Genomic DNA, 18,522 nt, shown 5'->3' on the forward strand with positions numbered 1-18,522 from the left:
GTAGTCCCCACTACTCAGGAGGCTGAGGCAAGAGAATCACTTGAACCTAGGAGGTAGAGGTTGCAGTGAACTGAGATTGCGCCACTGCACTCTAGCCTGGTGACAGAGTGAGACTCCATCTCAAAAAAAAAAAAAAAAAAGAAAAGCCCTTCCAAATTTTGGGTTTTGGCAATAATTTTATTGGACCTTTTGAAGGTAGAAGGGATTTCTTATTAGGTAATAAAGAAGCAAGTAAAACTCACTTCAAAAAGCATTTCCCTACTCTATAGAAAATTTCTGAGACCCAGTCCATCTAATCAGTAGGAGCACATGTATACTGTGTAATCAATATTTATGCAAAGTGAAACAAAGCGATACAATTCTGGAAAACGACCATCCATTAGACCTTTGTCTAGTACCTAAGAAAGCCATCCTCTGGTTCCCCAACTAGTGTCTCGCACCATTTATAATATGCCATCACATTTTACTGTGAAGTTGACAGTAAAGGTGATATATTGTTGATGTGCTGCCTCACAAAGCATGTAATATTCATGGAAAGGAGACAGTGTTTTTCTCAGGTTATAGGTGGAGCGTACAAATATACTCGGTCCCTGCCAGGGTTATTAATATTTTCTCTGATTATGGTTTCTATAGCAGATTGCCAAAATATTGTTCTACACTGTTTACACTGTGATTGAATGTGATTCATCTAAGAGGAGAAAGAAGGACAGGCTTGGGCATCAGAACACCAGCAGGCAACTTGGTATAAGATGTGAGAAGAATGCAGGATTTGGAGTGCTTGGCTCTGGTTTGTATTGGTTCATAGCTTCCGTAGAGAAAGTTACTTGTTAGACCTCAGTCTTTCTGTTGTTACAATTAGGAAAATGAGAATCATCACCTCTTTAATTCTTAAAAGTTTTTGTAAGGATATAAGACTATAATCTGTGGTACACACTGTATGTGTATTTGGTTTCTTATTTTTACTTGTCAGAGTAACGCAAAACGAGAATATTTTGTATGGCTCTTTTTGTTCCTCAAATTACATCCAAGTAAATATGGAATTGGTTTTATGAAGGCTGCCACTCTTCTCCCAAAACTCTGGTTATTCATACCTTTCTCTGTGATTTCCAGAGCTGTCTTTTCTTTTCCCTTTTTTTTTTCTTTTTTTTTTTTTTTTTTTTTTTTGAGACGGAGTTTCGCTCTGTCGCCCAGGCTGGAGTGCAGTGGTGCGATCTCGGCTCACTGCAAGCTCCGCCTCCGGGATTCACGCCATTCTCCTGCCTCAGCCTCCCGAGTGGCTGGGACTACAGGCGCCTGCCACTGCGCCCGGCTAATTTTTTTGTATTTTTAGTAGAGACGAGGTTTCACCGTATTAGCCAGGATGGTCTCGATCTCCTGACCTCGTGATCCCCCCGCCTCAGCCTCCCAAAGTGCTGGGATTACAGGCGTGAGCCACCGCGCCCGGCCCCAGAGCTATCTTTTATTTTTCCACTTCTCCTGCTAACTTTACTCTCCTCATTCTCTTCTTTGGTCTCTATTTCTGTTTGATGTAGTCATACAGTAGCGTCACCACACGCAAGTCTGGCTGCTCCATTCAGAGGCTGAAAACACGAGAAGCGGGGTGTGATGAACAGAAAGCTACTCTATTCAAATGCCAAGATTTGGGAATGGCCAAGCTCATGCCCTTAAAAGACGATTTCAAACCTTCGACTGTGGAGAGGTGTTTATAAAGGGGAACTTAGAGTGGGAGGGATGCAGGAGTGGTGCTGGGTGCTAGGTGTCCGTGCCTTGGTCTGGTGGCTATCTTGAGTCATGGTCCACCTGGAACGCAGTCTAATGTTATCTCGACGATGGCTGGGTTGTAGACTAACAACCTGGAGGTCATTTCTGGAATTTTGCAGCTTGGTCTCCATGCCTGGTTCATCTCAATATTAGTCCCTGGAATTTCTAAGCAAACACATAATTAGATAAGCCAGCAGTGCAAGGGAGTGTCTGTTGGAAAGGTAGGGAAACGAAGCTTTAAACTGTGTTCCAAGGCTAAGAGTAAGAAAGGAAAAAGAAAAATTTCAAAATGCATTTTGAAGCCAAGCTGTTGGTTACAGTAGTTCGCTTTTATCCGCAGGGAATACATTCCAAGATCCCCAGTGGATACCTGAAACCTCGGATACTATAATACCAAACTCTATGTAATACCATATTTTTTTCCTATACACACATACCTATGATTAAGTTTAATTTATAAATTAGGCAAAGTAGGAGATTAGTAACAATAATCATAAAATAGAACAATTGTAATGATATACTGAAATAAACCTTATGTGAATGTGGTTCTCTCAAAATGGGTTACACTGTACTCAGCCTTCTTCTTTTGATGATGTGAGATGATACAATGCCTATATGAGGAGACAAAGTGAGGTGAATGATGTAAGCATTGTGATGAAAGTGAGAAATGTCAAAAACAAACAACTCCTCAGTTTAGAAAGTGTGCCATTCTGAGCAGCGTGATGAAATCCCATGCCGTCCTGCTCCATCGTGCCTGGATTGTCCTTAGTCTCTCAGTGATCTTGGTGATCAGATAAACTTTTGCAGTACCATGGTGCTTGTTTTACTTAATAATGGCCCCAAAACACAAGAGTAGTGATGTAATACTTCTGGATCTCCACTGAATGCAGATAACAGAAACCTTAGAAAGCAGACTGTAAGTAAGGGAGGACCACTGTGTTGTTTTCAATTTAACAAAATTCCCCTGTAAAACATAGCAACATGATTTAAACACATGAAAATTATGAAGGTAGTACATTGGTCTCACCAAGAAGTGTTTATCCTAGTTCAAAATGAGAGCCACTGTTCCTCCCTCCTTGGTCCTGGCAGCCCTCTTTCTTTGCAAAATGAAATCTTAGCACTCTAAGAGCTGAATTTTTGCCTGGTGTTCAGCTGTTGAATTATAACATCTATGTAATGTTTCTCCAATCCTGTGTTCTTCTATAGGAGTTAAGTGACATCTGTTTGATGTCTCTTTCAATCTGTTTTGGTTGAGGTAACTATCTTCCCTGATTATATTTAAGGAAATGAAAGATGAGACTGAAACAAGCTATAAACTGCCAAAGTACTTAATGCTGTGTCTACACTAATTATATACATGTAATATCAGACACTTTGCATGAAAGGATGCCTGCAGTCCCAGTGTGATCTACCTCATATGGAAATGAAGACATGTTCAAAAGCCAGGGTGCTCCACACAATGGTTCTTTTGTTCATCTGAATTGTCAAACTTTCCATTTAAAACATTAAGTCTATTTGATGCTTCTCTCTTATTAAAACTAGCTCCTGTTTTCAGTAAATAACTTGTTACTGATGATGTTAGTCTTTGAATGCTCAGAATCCAGGCAAAAATCCTCCAGAGAATCCAAGGTCAATATTGATGTGTCCAAATAGCATGTTCCACTGTTCCAAAGCAAATAAGATCTGAGACCCTTGGGACTATCACAGTGTTGAATTTAAACTGTAAAGTATGTAGGTACAACCTATGAACAGCATCAGCAAAACTAAACATAAAATCCCAATTTGACAATGAATAGATGTGGTGAGTTTTATATTACACTGAATATTGAGAATTACTCTTGTAATGCACTATTGGCTTCAAGGTTTATTTTTCTTAAAGTGTGTATTTAAGATCACAGTTATGTAAGCAGAGGCAGTGCTCTTACTGGCTGATCAGCCAGCCTCTGTATGTTGTTAATCAGTCTTTAAAAATCATTGTTGAAACACACACATGCATAAATCACATTTGATCAAAGCACAACAATTAGTACTGAGCCACATGGCTGGGGACTAAAAAAACAGTATGAACTAGACAATTCAGGCATCGTGGTCAAAAGAAACTAAACACTCTTACACTTATAAATCTTTTTGCTTAAAATTTATTATGTCTTGCTAATAACGGAACCTAACCTCATAGCCAAATTAAAAATAACAGTATGATAACAGTCCTTTACTTTTTATACAATGTTTTGTACACCTCAGTTTAATGATATTCAAAAATAGTGTTAAGAGCAGAATCTTGCTATAAACAAAATACAATGCAAAGAGAAGGCCCATCTATTTTATTAATATAACAAATTAAGCTAGAGATACTATGGTGGAGGTGAGACATTTGAGGCAAGGGCATAGTAACACATAGCCTCTATAGTCTACAAGAGATCTGAAAGACCCCTCTTTCTCCGGAATCCTTAAGACTCTGTCCAGCATAATTTTAAAATCACTGCATTTGATTTATCTTCATAACTGCCTCAAGAGCATGTGTTGTCTCAGAGAAAGCTAAGCCTGAGTGATGTATGGAAATTTGCCCTACTTCTTCTGCCAGAAATACTGAGTTTTCCAAATCCAAAGTGTATGCCTTTTTTTAAGACACAACTTTTGTCTACAAGAGAACATAGCAGATACATGCTAATAAAATAGAGATTACTATAGGAGAGAGTGAATATAGATGACTGTTGAGTGGCCAAACATAATTAATTTGGTGTAATGATTACAGGAATACCTATTCGGACCTGAGAAATAGCATTTGGACCTGAGAAATGCTGACAATCAAGATCCTATCAGTAACCCTGTAAGAAAACAGCCTTCTATTAATCATTTAAATTAGAGAAAGGTGATTTTTCTGAATTTAAAAATGTTGAGGTATAAATAAATATAAACATTTTCTAACTTGAGTGTGATCTCCATGTGCGTATTCTGGTCCATTTCACTGGTTTTATGCTCAGTGTGGACTTTTCTGTTTGTTGCTGGTAAATCTACCCTTTATTATTGACTAGTCATGTACCTATATAGCTTTTAGTTAATAGCATTTTAAGGCCATCTGTTTGTGAGAAGAAAAAAAATCAGTGTCTTTAATCATTCACACACTTATATGGAAAATTCAGTGTAAGGGGGAGGATTTTAAACTTTCTTTCTGTATCCCCCTCAACCACTTTTTCTATTTTTTATTTTTTACCAGAGTAGTATCTTGGCTTGAAGAGGAAAAGAAAATGTCAACCTGTTTGGGAAAAAGAAAACCTAAAGACTTAATTATATGCATGATTTAAGGACCTTGAACTCCTGTGTAGAGGGAAAAAGGTTGAATCTAGAACTCTTGATACTTTAATTTTGTCTTGCAGGTGCTTTATAGCAACAACCACCTGTGATGTCGTGGGCAAAACTAGTTGGAATATTTACAGTTATTTCAACTGTTTGGTTGTAAAGTTGTTGCTAAGTACCAAAAAGTTATATTTAGGTTACTTCTTGTGCAAAATTAAGTTGGTAAAAATTTATTTAGTGGGTTAGAATAAATGAAATTATTCAACACATATTTATAAAAACCCTATTGCACACAGGCACTCTGCCAGTTGTTTGAGGAACAAGAGAGAAGATCTTGCTCCCCCAAGATCCATAGCCTAGTGAGTGGGAACAGATACCCCAACACAATAAATATTAAAAATTATAACTGAAAAATGTTTAAAAACTGATTATCTATCATTCCATGGGGTTTGTTGTTGCTGTTTGTTTGTTTGTGTCTTATTCCAAGCAGATTGCCAAGCAGAAGGGACACATGTTTCTAGGAGCCTGGGAGAAGAAGCAACTCTCTGCCTCATAATCACATGCTCATGAAGAACCCCTAGCAGTGATCAGACCTGAGAAGAGAAAAACTGTGTGATACCTGCGGGGAGGTTGGGCCCTAATTTCTCCGAATTTTTCCATGCCTTTACTGTGGTAAAGAAGACACAGCCCTTACTATGGTAAAGGGACACATGAGGCTGGGAAAAGGAGGTCACATGACGTGAGGAATCTCCCTAATCCTCTATGCTAGCTATTACCCCAGGAACTGTCCAGAGCTCTTGTACAGGAAACTCCAAATATGATTGGGGTGAAATTTCTTCTCATGATGCAGGCAGGATAGATGTTTATGGTCAGAATTAAATTCACATAGAGGAAAGCAAATGTGGTGTATCTTTGACACCTGAAACTGAAATGCATATCTATAAAACAGAAACTATTTTTATTGTAAGCCCTATGGAAAAAAAAGAAATTCAAGAAATTTAAATAAGCTGATTAAGGAAGGGTCTCTGTGTGGATGGTGATTTACCTGAGAAACAGGTTCATGAAGAGTTGTGTAGAGAACACCATTCAGGCAAATATCAGATTTACAGGGCAAAGCTCATCACTTCTCCACCCATGTAGTGTTTTGTTTCACACAAGTGGTGTGACAGCATTACTTAGCCAGGCATTGCCATTTCTGTATGATGAAAGTAACACTTTTGTTCTGGATGCACAGGACCCTTAAGAACTTGCTTCCTGTAAAAGTTAATTTTACGTGTCAACTTGACTGGGTTATTGGACACCCAGATAGCTGGTAAAACATTGTTTCTGGGTGTGTCTGTGAGGGCATTTCTGAAAGAGATTAGCATTTGAATCAGGAGACTAAGTAAAGAAGATCTGCCCTTACCAATGTAGGCATCATTCACTTCATTTGGGGGTTCTATATAATAAAAGACAGAGAAAGGGTGAATTCCTTCTCTCTTCTGGAGCAGGGATATTTCTTTTTCTGCTCTTGGATGTCAAAGCTCCAGGTTCTTGGACCTTTAGACTTTGGGACTTATACCAGTGGCCACAGTGATTATCAGGTCTTTGGTCTCAGGCTGAGAACTACATCATTGATTTCTCTGGTTCACAGGCCTTCAAATTATTAATTACTCCACCAGCATTTCTGGGTCTCCAGCTTGCAGGCTGCAAATGGTGAGGCTTCTTGGCATCCATAGTCAAGTGAGCCAATTCCCATAAGAAATTCCCTTTTATACTTCAAATTATACTACAAGGCTATAGTTACCAAAACAGCATGGTACTGTATAAAAATAGGCACATGGATCCATGGAACAGAATAGAGAACCCAGAAATAAAACCAAATACAAAGCATACAAAAACATCAAATGGGGAAAGAACACTATTCAATAATTCGTGCTGGGAAAACTGGCAAGCCACATGTGGAAGAATGAAACTGGATTCTCATATCTCACCTTATACAAAAATCAACGCAAGATAGATCAAAGACTTTAAGACCTGAAACCATAAAAATTCTAGATGCTAACATGAGAAAATGTCTTGTAGACATTGGCTTAGGCAAAGAATTCATGACTCAGAACCCAAAAGCAACTGCAACAAAAACAAAAATAAATAAATGGAACCTAATTAAACTAAAAAGCTTCTGCACAACAAAATAAATAATCAGCAGAGTAAACGGACTACCCACAGAGTGGGAGAAAATACTTGCAAACTATGCATCCAACAAAGGACTAATATACAGAATCTGTAAGAAACTCAAACAAATCAGTAAGAAAAAAACAAATAATCCCATTAAAAAGTGGGCAAAGGACATGAATAGACAATTTTCAAAAGAAGATATACAAACAGCCATTAAACTTATGAAAAAATGCTCAATATCACTAATTATCAGGGAAATACAAGTTAAAATCACACTGAGATACCACCTTACTCCTTCGAGAATGGCCATAATTTAAAAAATCCAAAAATAATAGACATTGATGTGGATGTGGTAAAAAGGGAACACTTTTACACTGCTGGCGGGAATGTAAACTAGTACAACCACTGCAGAAAACAGTATGGAGATTGCTTAATGACCTAAAAGTAGAATTATCATTCAATCCAGCAATCCCACTACTGGGTATCTACCCAAAGGAAAAGAAGTCATTATCTGAAAAAGACACTTGCACATGCATGTTTACAGCAGCACAATTCACAATCGCAAAAATATGGAACCAACCTAAATGCTCTTCAACCAATGGGTAGATAAAGAAAATGTGGTATATATACACCATGGAATACTACTCAGACATAAAATGGAACAAAATAATGGTCTTTGCAGCAACTTGGATGGAGCTGGAGACCGTTATTCTAAGTAAAATAACTCAGGAATGGAAAACAAAATACTGTATGTTCTCACTTATAAGTGAGAGCTAAGCTGTGAGGATGCAAAGGCATAAGAATGATATAATGCACTTTGGGGACTCAAGGGGAAAGGGAGAGAGGGGAGGGATAAATGACTACATATTGGGTACAGTGTACACTGCTCGGGTGATGGGTGCACCAAAATCTCAGAAATCACCACTAAATGACTTATCCATGTAACCAAAAACCACCTGTACCCTGAACACTATTGAAAGTTTTTTTAAAATCCCTTTTATATGTCTATCTCATTCACTCTGCCTCTCTGGAGAAGCCTAAGAGACGTAACCCCCCTGCCCCCCCCATCTGCCTGTCTATGCTTGTGTATAACCACCCCTCACACTCTGCATCCCATTCACACTGAGATACTGCTGGGTCCTCAAACACACCGTGCTCTTTCCTATTCCAAGCCTTTGCATGCCGAGATTCTCTCAACTTCAGATACTCTGTGAAATTCTCACACATTCTTCAAGATTGAAAAAGGTCAGCTCCTCTTTAAAGAGTGCCTTGAATTCTCCAAGGTAAACTGTGAAAACTCTACTACCCCATTGTAGGATGGGATCCATCTTCAAAACCATCTATAATAACAGCATTGATTTGTCTAGATATCTCTATTCTCCTACACCTCATAAAGCGTTTGGGAGAAGGGACACTTTTGTATTAACAGAATCTAGCCTGGAGCCTGGCACTTCTGAAAGTGATTAAATTTAATTGTATCTATTCTTAAGAAAGTCAGGAATAATGCTCACAACCCACAGATTCCCTTGACTCTACTCAACTTCTCATAAATGACTCAACTTTGTAGCACTATGAGCCTACTTCTGAGCCCAGGATGGATATTCATTCAGCTTTCTCATTGCCTTAAAAACAAGAGATGCTGTCTCCCCTCACAGTTTCTAGAGTTAGACACCTTCTGTTTTTTATGATTGTTGCAAAGACTGAAATTCTCTTCTTCCTCTTCCTTAGTATGATCCAACCACACCTCCTTTGATATCTCAGTATGTGCTGCACCTTGTAAGGAGCAGCTGGAATGCTGGAGCCTGCTCACATGGGCCAGTTGTGCACATCTCATCCCACCTCCACATTCACTGACACTACGTTAGTAATTTGAACTCGGCTGCAGTGAGGGGTTATAACACCATGGAAATGAGCACATGCTACAAGTCAGAGAGAGACAGAGATGAAATATAGAAATATAAAGATAGAAATAGAGATAGAGCTAGAAAGATAGAAGGAGAATAAGATTTAAACTAAGGCTCAAAGGTGTTACAAAACTTGCTCAAAGTCATATAAATATGACAGAGCCATGATTCAACCACAGATATGTCTATTACCTTAACATCATATGGATTTCCTCTCATCTCTCAGCTGAGCCCTTTAAATTTCCTTTTTCCCAGCCCCCTCACCTGTGAGTTCACAAGCTGCCTTATACTTGCATAATGCTAAATTGCCAGAAATATGCTCAGAGTCAGGGCTGACTCTCAAATGTTTACTGAACAAATCACAAAAAGATAGAAGGAAACACCTAGAAAAGCTGTTTTGGTGATTTTTTTGCCTCTACCTTCTAACGAAAGGGTGAGCCATCCATCTCTCAGTAATCATCTGATATATTGTACTACATCAAGCAAGTCTGTAGCCATGTATTGTTACCTCAGTATGTTGTCCTTTCTTTATGAAGCTGAATGGACTCTAATGTATGATAGCTACCAAAAAGAAATAAAGTGGGAGGTTGTTACTTTCAGACCCAGAATTTGACTGACTATGAATCATACTTGGAACATACAGGTGCATAGAAGCACAAAATGTTCCAGGGTATAACTTAAGTTTCGTTTTTATGTACTTCTGTACAAAAGAGAGTGCACATATTTGATTGAATGTATTGTATCATTCGTTTATCTTGAAAACTGACCTGAAATACTACCACTTGAGATGTGCCCAAGAGCCTCAATGGCATTCATCAGAGGAATGGCAAAGGAATCTGAGTGCCTGAAACTTTAAGGCTTATAGCAACTTCCCTTTTAAAAGGAAGCTTTTAAACTCTGTGTGTGCTTCTAAATCAAGTATTATAACTATGACTTAAGGCAGGTGTCAGGGAAATGTTTTGCACTTTTAAAGATAAGAAGATAGAGACTCTGAGGTAAGTTGATTCCTGACGCCCTTATGAGTCAGTGAAATTATCCAAGAAAACAAATGGATTTCCTCTGTGTTAGTGAAAGTCTCTTCCTACACGGGGAATAAAGATATTATCATTATTGTTCCAAGGAACAGACTTCCAAAAAGCAGGATACACTTGCAAACTTCTAAGTTTCCAGTACTTTCCTCAAACCTCAAATTTGAACATTCCCAGCAGCTGCTAAAAAGAGAAATAAACGTTTTCATCTGGGTAAGTTAAATGAAAATTTAAATGTTGAAACATTAGCATAGTTATCTTTCTCTGGGAAGAACATGGTTATTTAGGTCCTTCTTTAACTGGGAGATAGAGATTTTGCCTGTCCAGCTCCTCCAGGAATTGACAGCCTGGCTTTCTACTGCTCCGTGGAGACTTATAAAGTATCTCCATGTATTTTAAATGAGAAAAAATAGAAATACTCCGTCAGTAAATCCTTTCTCATTTCTTGTCAATATCCACCCCTCCCATCATCTTGTGTTGACAGGACCGATTTGCAGAAGGAGGGTTTAACATTACAGACACTCTTTCATCAGCTTAAAAATTGAGATGAGTCAATATTTACATCATGTTGCTGATCTTTAAAGTACATACCCTGTTTTCTGTTCTAATAAATAGCTGTCACTCTTTCCTCCATCAGAGCTTAGCTGAGAGTGGGTTGGCATGCTCAGTGGTCCCCGTATTCCAGGAACGATCTAATATTTCATGTCTCTCATGTGACAGCAGGTCGATTTCTTTCTCTGTCTCTTTCATATTGGTTTGCAATGACAGACCTTATAAAACCATTTAGGTCAGCTTAAAGAAAAAAAAATCCATAAGCATGCTGGATTTATCTGTCTTCAGAAATGCACGGTCTAACATTTAGTGAAAGAAGATAGGCAGTATGTTTGTTATCTATTTTGCCATGCAATTTTCAGAGCATATTTTTGACTAAAACACTAGATGCGACTACTATGTTTCTATTTCTTACCAATGAAAAGAAGTTAACACTGAACTGGAAAAAGAGAAAAGCCTTCCATCCTCTAGCCAGAGAGATCATAACCATAGCAGTATACTTGTTCAAGATCCCCTTTACTCTGTGAGTGCTCTCACTTAGCTCCTGGATAAATTTAACTGGGGTTTATTCATGGCACACCTTTTCCAATGGACCCACACTGATCACAGAATAATTTCAAGATTAGTTTTATGTGTCTTATTGTTCTCAGCTTTTGACTGTTGTTGGTTCTTACTTTCCAAAATCATTGGTATGGTTCAGGAGCACAGAGGTGTCTAGATCAGAAATAAGCTTTCCTTTTGGACCATCTGCCTCTCACACTGTAGAAAGCCAACTTCAGAAGAGCCTGCTAAGTATGGGTTTTAAAAATTAAGCAAAAAGGACAGGAGAAGAGATGATCTGAGATATTATAGATATCTTGACATCCTTGAGAAGATGTCTATTTTACAAATGTGGATTAAGGACTCTGAGATAAAGAGCAAATGAGGGTAAGAACTTTATTCCCAAACTTACACAGCATATCTGGAGACAAAATAAGAAAGTGTGACACCAAAGCAGATGTCCATTTCCCGTACTTGTCTGCCTTCCTCACACTATCCAATAAAGATGTGAGCTGTGAGCACCCAATGGAAACATCCAGCAGAGGCAAGAGGGGTCTTTATGTACAATGCTGTGGTTATGGATTCAATTGTGTGCGTGTGTGTGTGTGTGAGAGAGAGAGAGAGAGAGGAGGCAAGAGCCAGGCCTAATTCCAGCTTGATTTGTTCTGTTTCAATGATTTGGTGATAATCTGTTGTTTCAAGGAAGTGCCCTAATGCAGTAACTAAACCTCATGATATATTTTCATGGACAATTTGGATAAAAGATGCTTAAGTATCATGAGTGACTATTAAGATCAGTTAAGAAAAAGCATTTCAGAATCTGCAAGTTCAAACAAGACAAAGCTGAAGAGTGTATGAGTAAAGCTCAGCCTCTGATGTCCTCTGAAATTAATCTGTGAGCTCAGTACCTGCTAGGATTTGAATGAGGGGTGTCCCCTCAAAAACGAATGTTGAAATTTAATCCCCAATGCAACAATATTAAGACATGTGTCCTTTGGGGTGATTAAGTCATGAGGGCTCTTATACAAGCACAGGAGGTCGAGGGGAGCACCCTCTTCCCCTCCTCTCCCATGTAAGGACACAGCATATCTCCCCTCTGGAGGATCTGGCAGCAAGGTGCCATCTTGGAAGCAGAGAGCAGCCCTCACCAGACACTAATCCTGGGGACATCTTGATCTTGGACTTCCCAGCCTCACAGACTGTGAGAAGTAATTTTTTATTGTTTACAAATTACCTAGTCTGTGGTATTTTGTTATAGCAGCATAAATGACCAAGACAGTAACCCAAGCTGAAGTACGATGAAGGAACATTTCCATGTGGCTAACAATTCAGCTTTTACAGTGGATTTGATATCGACAGGTATTTTTCAGCTTTACTTGGTTACACATGACACCTTAAGTTACTTCTTATGCTTTATCAATAGCAGTTCCCAAACAACCAAGATGAAAGGAAAATCCTACAAATGCGTGAATAGGAATTAAAAATCCTCAGATGGAAGTGGAACATGTCTAAACCATCAATTATAAAAGGCACATTAGTAATTATCTTGATACTTATTCAATAATTCATTATGCTATTGATTGATCAGCAAGCAGGTCAGTTTCAGCCCTTGACCCTGTAGTTTTCTAGGCAATTTCTCTTATAAAATAGGACAATGTTCTTTTTCCTGCATCACAATCCAGGGAGCTGGTGAGAATTGTTTTATAGATCTTTCCTCTGTTAATGGCTGCTTTGTTTTGTTTTAGTTTGGCACAGTGGATTAGCCATTATGTGATGAGTTTTTATTATTATAGTTTCCAAAGTATGAGAGGAAATGAGGTAAATGATTAATGGCAGAGTTACTTAGAGTAAGATGGAATTATATAAAGCCATTGAAAAATAGATGGGAAGTGCAGCCTCCCAAATGGACCTTGGTTCAGCTCCAAGGGTAACAGTCTTATCAAAGGTGTCACAAGGTTTTATTCATGATCCCAAGTACGGGGGCTCTCAGTATTCAATCTGAGCAACTGCACAATACCATGAAGCAACAGGAAGCTTCCCAGCCCTGGCATGTGATCCATCCTGTCTCAGAGGGAAGCCCTCTTTGCTCCAGGTCTAGCATCATTTTTATACATCAACTCCTCTTTATTTTGACTTTCTAAAGTTGCAGTTCAGTTCACTGTTACTTTGGAGATTTTCTTAGAGACCACTTGCATACACTTCAAATGAGCATGGTTTTGTTCTGTTTTATGTTTGTTTCTTTGTTTGCTTGCTTGCTTTTTAAGGCTGTTAAAGAGTTTGGTGGATTGATTTTGGTCACAGGACCAGGAGATCTAAATGCTCTTTCTGTTTCGGGTTGTTTTTACAGCATAAACAGAGGTGACTTCATTAAAATGCAGCCTGCTCTGACATGCTACTGGGAAGATCAGTTGGCAAATGTGTATGAGTGATTCCAGATGAAAGTGAGGTCACCCAATCAACTTGATAAATAGAGCTCATAGCATAACATCCCACATTCTTACATATCTGAAATTTTAAAATATAAATAATTCTGAATTATTTTACTCTTAAGAGTACAAGTGCACATTGTCTTCTGTGAAGCATAATGGAGAACCCACACCAGCTCATAGATGTCAGCCAGCGTTTTATAAATACCTCACGTTTTTAACTCGTCCTATCCTTATTATGACAACAGTGGATACTATTAGTTTTTAACTAACGGTACTAACTAATAATAATTATAAGGAAAATTGCCAGTGTTCTACACATACATATTTCACTGAATCCCCAAAAGAATAAGAGGTGTATTTTATAATTACCATCCCTTTTTACAATGCTGATGCTAAAATCTCAGGTCAAGTGCTTTATCAAAGTGGCTGAATTAGGACTTGAATTCCATATTTTGTTTGATGCTAATTTGCTTTTAGGAAAGATTTTGAAGAGTGGGGAGGTCTCACTAGAAATACATTTCTAAAAGCCTTGAGAGTTTCTTTAGCTGCGAATTCCCCAAGCAGCTTAAAGAATTTTGCAAGAACTGAGCTGCTGATTCTTTTACGTCAGTTTGCCACCGAGATGATTTTCTTTCAGAGGAAAAACCAAAGATAGAACAGTAGTTTTCCACTCTGACCTTCCTGGCTGCCTTCACCCCACCCCATTTCATTCATGCTGCTCCTTAGGCAACAAAACAAATGGGACAAAGCTGTATATCCTTTCCTAAGATAAATTCATCAGGTGAGGGAGAAAGATGATTTAGATTAACCATGTGTTGTGTAGGCAAGTTCAATGGAGAGAGAGATTACGTGAAGACCTAACAAGGACATAAGCACCACCTTCACCAAGCAGGACACGTGGACAAACAAGGACTCCCCAAAAGAACCAAGGGATAGACGAGCATCCCAGGAATAAAACCAGAATATCCAAATCATATTTGTGAAAAAATTACATTTTCTACTACGTTTTCTTATTTTTATATATTTAAAAAATTTTACAATGTTCAGTCTCTTCTTGTTTTATAAAAAGTTGGTAAATATCCTTTTCATCATCTCAACTCTTGTCAGTTCATGGATGGTTTACTCAATTTCGCCTTTTAGTCTCACTTCATGGTATGCTGCCTGTACTTCTCATAAGAGAAAAACTCCAGCTCAGAATCAGATGCCCTCTAGAGAAAGGCTGGCTTGACTTTGTTGTGTGTCTGCAATAAATGACTTATTTTTTCAATAAAACCCTCAGTGTGGCTGGGTACCTATATGTTACCTTCTTTCTAAAGCGCCCAAGAGGCCACAGAGATCATTGTCAAAGTGAACTATTGGGCATTGCAGTGCTGGGCATCAGGGGAGCAAGACTTAGATGGCAGGGGAAGAAGGTTTACAAGAGACCAGGGAGAGGAAAGGGAGATCAGCAGACAGCTGTCACTCCATGTCTCTTAAAGACACATTGGCAGTGAATATGAATGCTTGACAAAGAGGAAATTCAACACTGGAGGGACGACCCATAACTGCTATAACTCAATGCTTCCTGCATTTTTATACAACTTTGTTATTGTACAGGTTGTTAAATTGATACCTTAATTACATGCATTGTGGCCAAGTTATAGCTGTCATGAGAGGCATAAATCTGGTCTTTTTGACACGCTCTCAACCAGATCATTTTGTTAAAGATAGTTGTAGATACAATTTTGATGTCAAAAGGAGATATGCAATACAGAGATTTACTTCACCACTAAATGAGTACAACTGTTCTCTACCCTGCTGCTGATGGATGTGTTTTGTAAAAAGAGTGAAGTATAACCTGATGTCAAACTCTGAAGGAAATTTATATTGCAGAATTTTAAAATGAAGCTCTCTTTCTTGGCAAATTGAATAGGTAGTTTAAATTTATAGTCACTATTGCAAAGATTGAGTCAATTAGGACTTCTGAAAATTCATTAAAATATAGGCTTTGGGGATTTACAAATTATATATCTTTTAAATCTATCAAAGAATAAGGTTTTGGTCTTTGGGGTAAATCTATCTCTTATTGTTTTTCTACCAAATAATTGCAAGGTTTGATTTCCTTTGTGTTAAACCACAACTGATTTGTTCTATAATTTTATTCTCAGCACCTGTCATCAGTCATAGCTATCATAAATCTCCTCTTACGTACTTCAGTTTCAAGCCACTCTTCTTAAACAAGGATGCACACAAGACTATATGCAACTATTCTTGCCCAATATAGATGGAATATATTTGGTCTTTTGCTAAATTACTTTATGTTACTAAAAAATAAGTATAAGCTTGTGTGGTACATTTCGCTATTAGTTTGGAGTTTCAAACTTATTCTACAATCCTGGAAGCAAGAGCTTAAATGGAAAAACTCATCAAGAAATAATTTTAAAACTCTTTACTGGCCGGGCACGGTGGCTCACGCCTGTAATCCCAGCACTTTGGAAGGCTGAGGCAGGCGGATCACGAGGTCAGGAGATTGAGACCATCCTGGCTAACACGGTGAAACCCTGTCTCTACTAAAAATACAAAATATTAGCTGGGCGTGGTGGCGGGTGCCTGTAGTCCCAGCTACTTGGGAGGCTGAGGCAGGAGAATGGTGTGAACCCGGGAGGCAGAGCTTGCAGTGAGCCAAGATCTCGCCACTGCACTCCAGCCTGGGCGACAGAGCAAGACTCTGTCTCAAAAAAACAAAACAAAACAAAACAAAAAACCACACACACACACACACACACGAAAAAAAAAAAACTCTTTACTTAAAGAAATGTATAGGACACTCTCATTCAGACGTAAATGGAAATATCCTAAATAGTTATTTACATAAACCGATCTCTATGCCTTTCATTGGAGCTAAAAGCATAACTAGGCGTCCTTTACTTGAGTTGTGAAGGTATTAAAATGGAAAACTAAAAATATTTGTTGGAAGGATAAGCCTACTGGTTTGTTATATTGGTGAGGCAACTGAATGACGGGGACTGGGGTATGAAAGCAACTTTTTGTCAATATATACTTCTGTTGTACCTACCCATTTTGAATCATATAAATGCTTCATCTAGTTACAAACAAAGCCTTTTAAATTGTTATTGGCAACATTTAAAATACTTTTAGACGTATAACCTATCTATCTTGGTAGGCATGACTTGCAATTAAATTGCTGGAGGTTTCATGGGAGCGCAAGCAGGAAAGAGGGTCTACTTAAATTAGGGAGAGAAAAAAATTAGACTCTGAGCTAAATGGACGCTTAGGTACCATCTGGTATAAATCCTATATCTTTAAACTGAGACTTGGTAGGTTAAGTCACTTTTCCAAGTTCACACTGCTGGTAAGTGGCTGAGCTGGTCTTCAAGTCCATGACTACAATTTCAAAATGTGAGGTCTCTAATGACGAGCTTCATTCTTTGACTTTGAGCAATTACCTTCTGTAGGATTCTATTTTGTTATCTAGAAAATGAGAATGGTTACACCTAACTCACTAGGCATTTGTGAGAAACACATGTCAGTAAATGGAAAATAAGGAGCTGAACACTTATGCAGGGAGCTCTGGCATTGATTACTGGGATTCGCAGCGGTAGTTAAGCAGTAGCAGAAGTGGTTCAGTTATAGTAGAATTTGGGTGAGAAACCATGACTGAAATTCAGGCATTAATGCACAGCTGAATGCCCTTTCCAATAAACCATGTTTTAATTTCCTCAAACAAAATGCATTATTTGTGGAAGATTGTTTATATAGTTTGGCAATATGCAATTTGGAGTTTCTGTATTTATTAAGAGCTTACATGCAATATTTTCCTCTGCATCTCATTTGTGGCTGCCTTTTTGAAAAAGAAAATGAAAACAACACACACGCATTTGGATTCAATTTCCGTATCTTCAGATGACTAGCCACATTATCGTCTGTGAGTCATTTTGATCCTACGAACCTTAAATTCTTCATCTATAAGAAAGGAATAAGATACTTCTCTACTTAAAGGATGATTGTAGGGATTAACATTATAAAATGAATTTGAACATACCTTTAATCTTAAGGTGCTTCACTTTCTGCTGCAAATGCAAAGGTTTTATCTGGTGAGTTGTCTGGCGGAGGAGCTGAGAATTGGTTTGGAGTCACAAAGATGGGGTTTCTAACACTGCATGCCTCTCCTGCAACTCTAGGAAACATCCTTATCTATTCTAAGCCTCAATGTCCAATATACTTCTTAGGGTTATTTCTGAAATCACAACAGATAGAGTATATAAAATGCCTGGCACACAGTTCATTTAAGAAATTTCAGCTATTTTAATTATTTTTAGTAGACCAGAGAAGAAAGAGACACAATCGTTAGTGATATCAGAGTCTTAACCCTCTTAGCTGTATCCAGTGAAGAGTAAAATTACACTTTCACTCATCCCCAGTTTCTCTCCAGTGCTTAAAATTGTTTTCTGAGGCTCAGAAGCATCAATATAGGTAATTCTTAACCATGAAAAATGGAATTTCAAAATTTTGCAAATTTATGACAATAAGCTAGCCAGACTGCTGTAATCTGCTTCTCATAATAAAAATCAGAGGGCACCTTGTGCCCACTGGAGGAGGGCATGAGAAGTGTTCTGGTCGGCCTTGTTCTATGGTGATATAAGCATTTGAGCAGATGCCCTGGAGGCAGTTAGCAATCACTGTCATGTTGGCTAATAGTGGCAGGGTGACATCGATCCACATGGACAACTTTATTCATGTCTCTAGCCAAAACCCTAATCACTTTGCTGATTCTTCCTCAGTCAAACAGGTAGTAAATGACAGTCATTTAAAATCTCAAACTTTGAAAGTCAGTGTACTAGAGCTCAAAGAAAGATT

At 38.3% G+C, this 18,522-nt stretch overlaps 1 long non-coding RNA gene across 1 annotated transcript; it reads right to left on the bottom strand.

The window, feature by feature from the left end:
• Nucleotides 1-1,601: 1,601 nt before the first annotated feature.
• Nucleotides 1,602-17,829, bottom strand: LOC129526581 (uncharacterized). The gene is made up of 2 exons (XR_008671246.1): nucleotides 17,708-17,829; nucleotides 1,602-1,926 (listed from the first exon to the last, which is right to left on the bottom strand). It is a non-coding gene; the product is annotated as an uncharacterized lncRNA (long non-coding RNA).
• Nucleotides 17,830-18,522: the final 693 nt, after the last annotated feature.

Source organism: Gorilla gorilla, chromosome 15 (genome assembly GCF_029281585.2).
Source record: "Gorilla gorilla gorilla isolate KB3781 chromosome 15, NHGRI_mGorGor1-v2.1_pri, whole genome shotgun sequence".
In the NCBI taxonomy this organism is placed as follows: domain Eukaryota; kingdom Metazoa; phylum Chordata; class Mammalia; order Primates; family Hominidae; genus Gorilla; species Gorilla gorilla.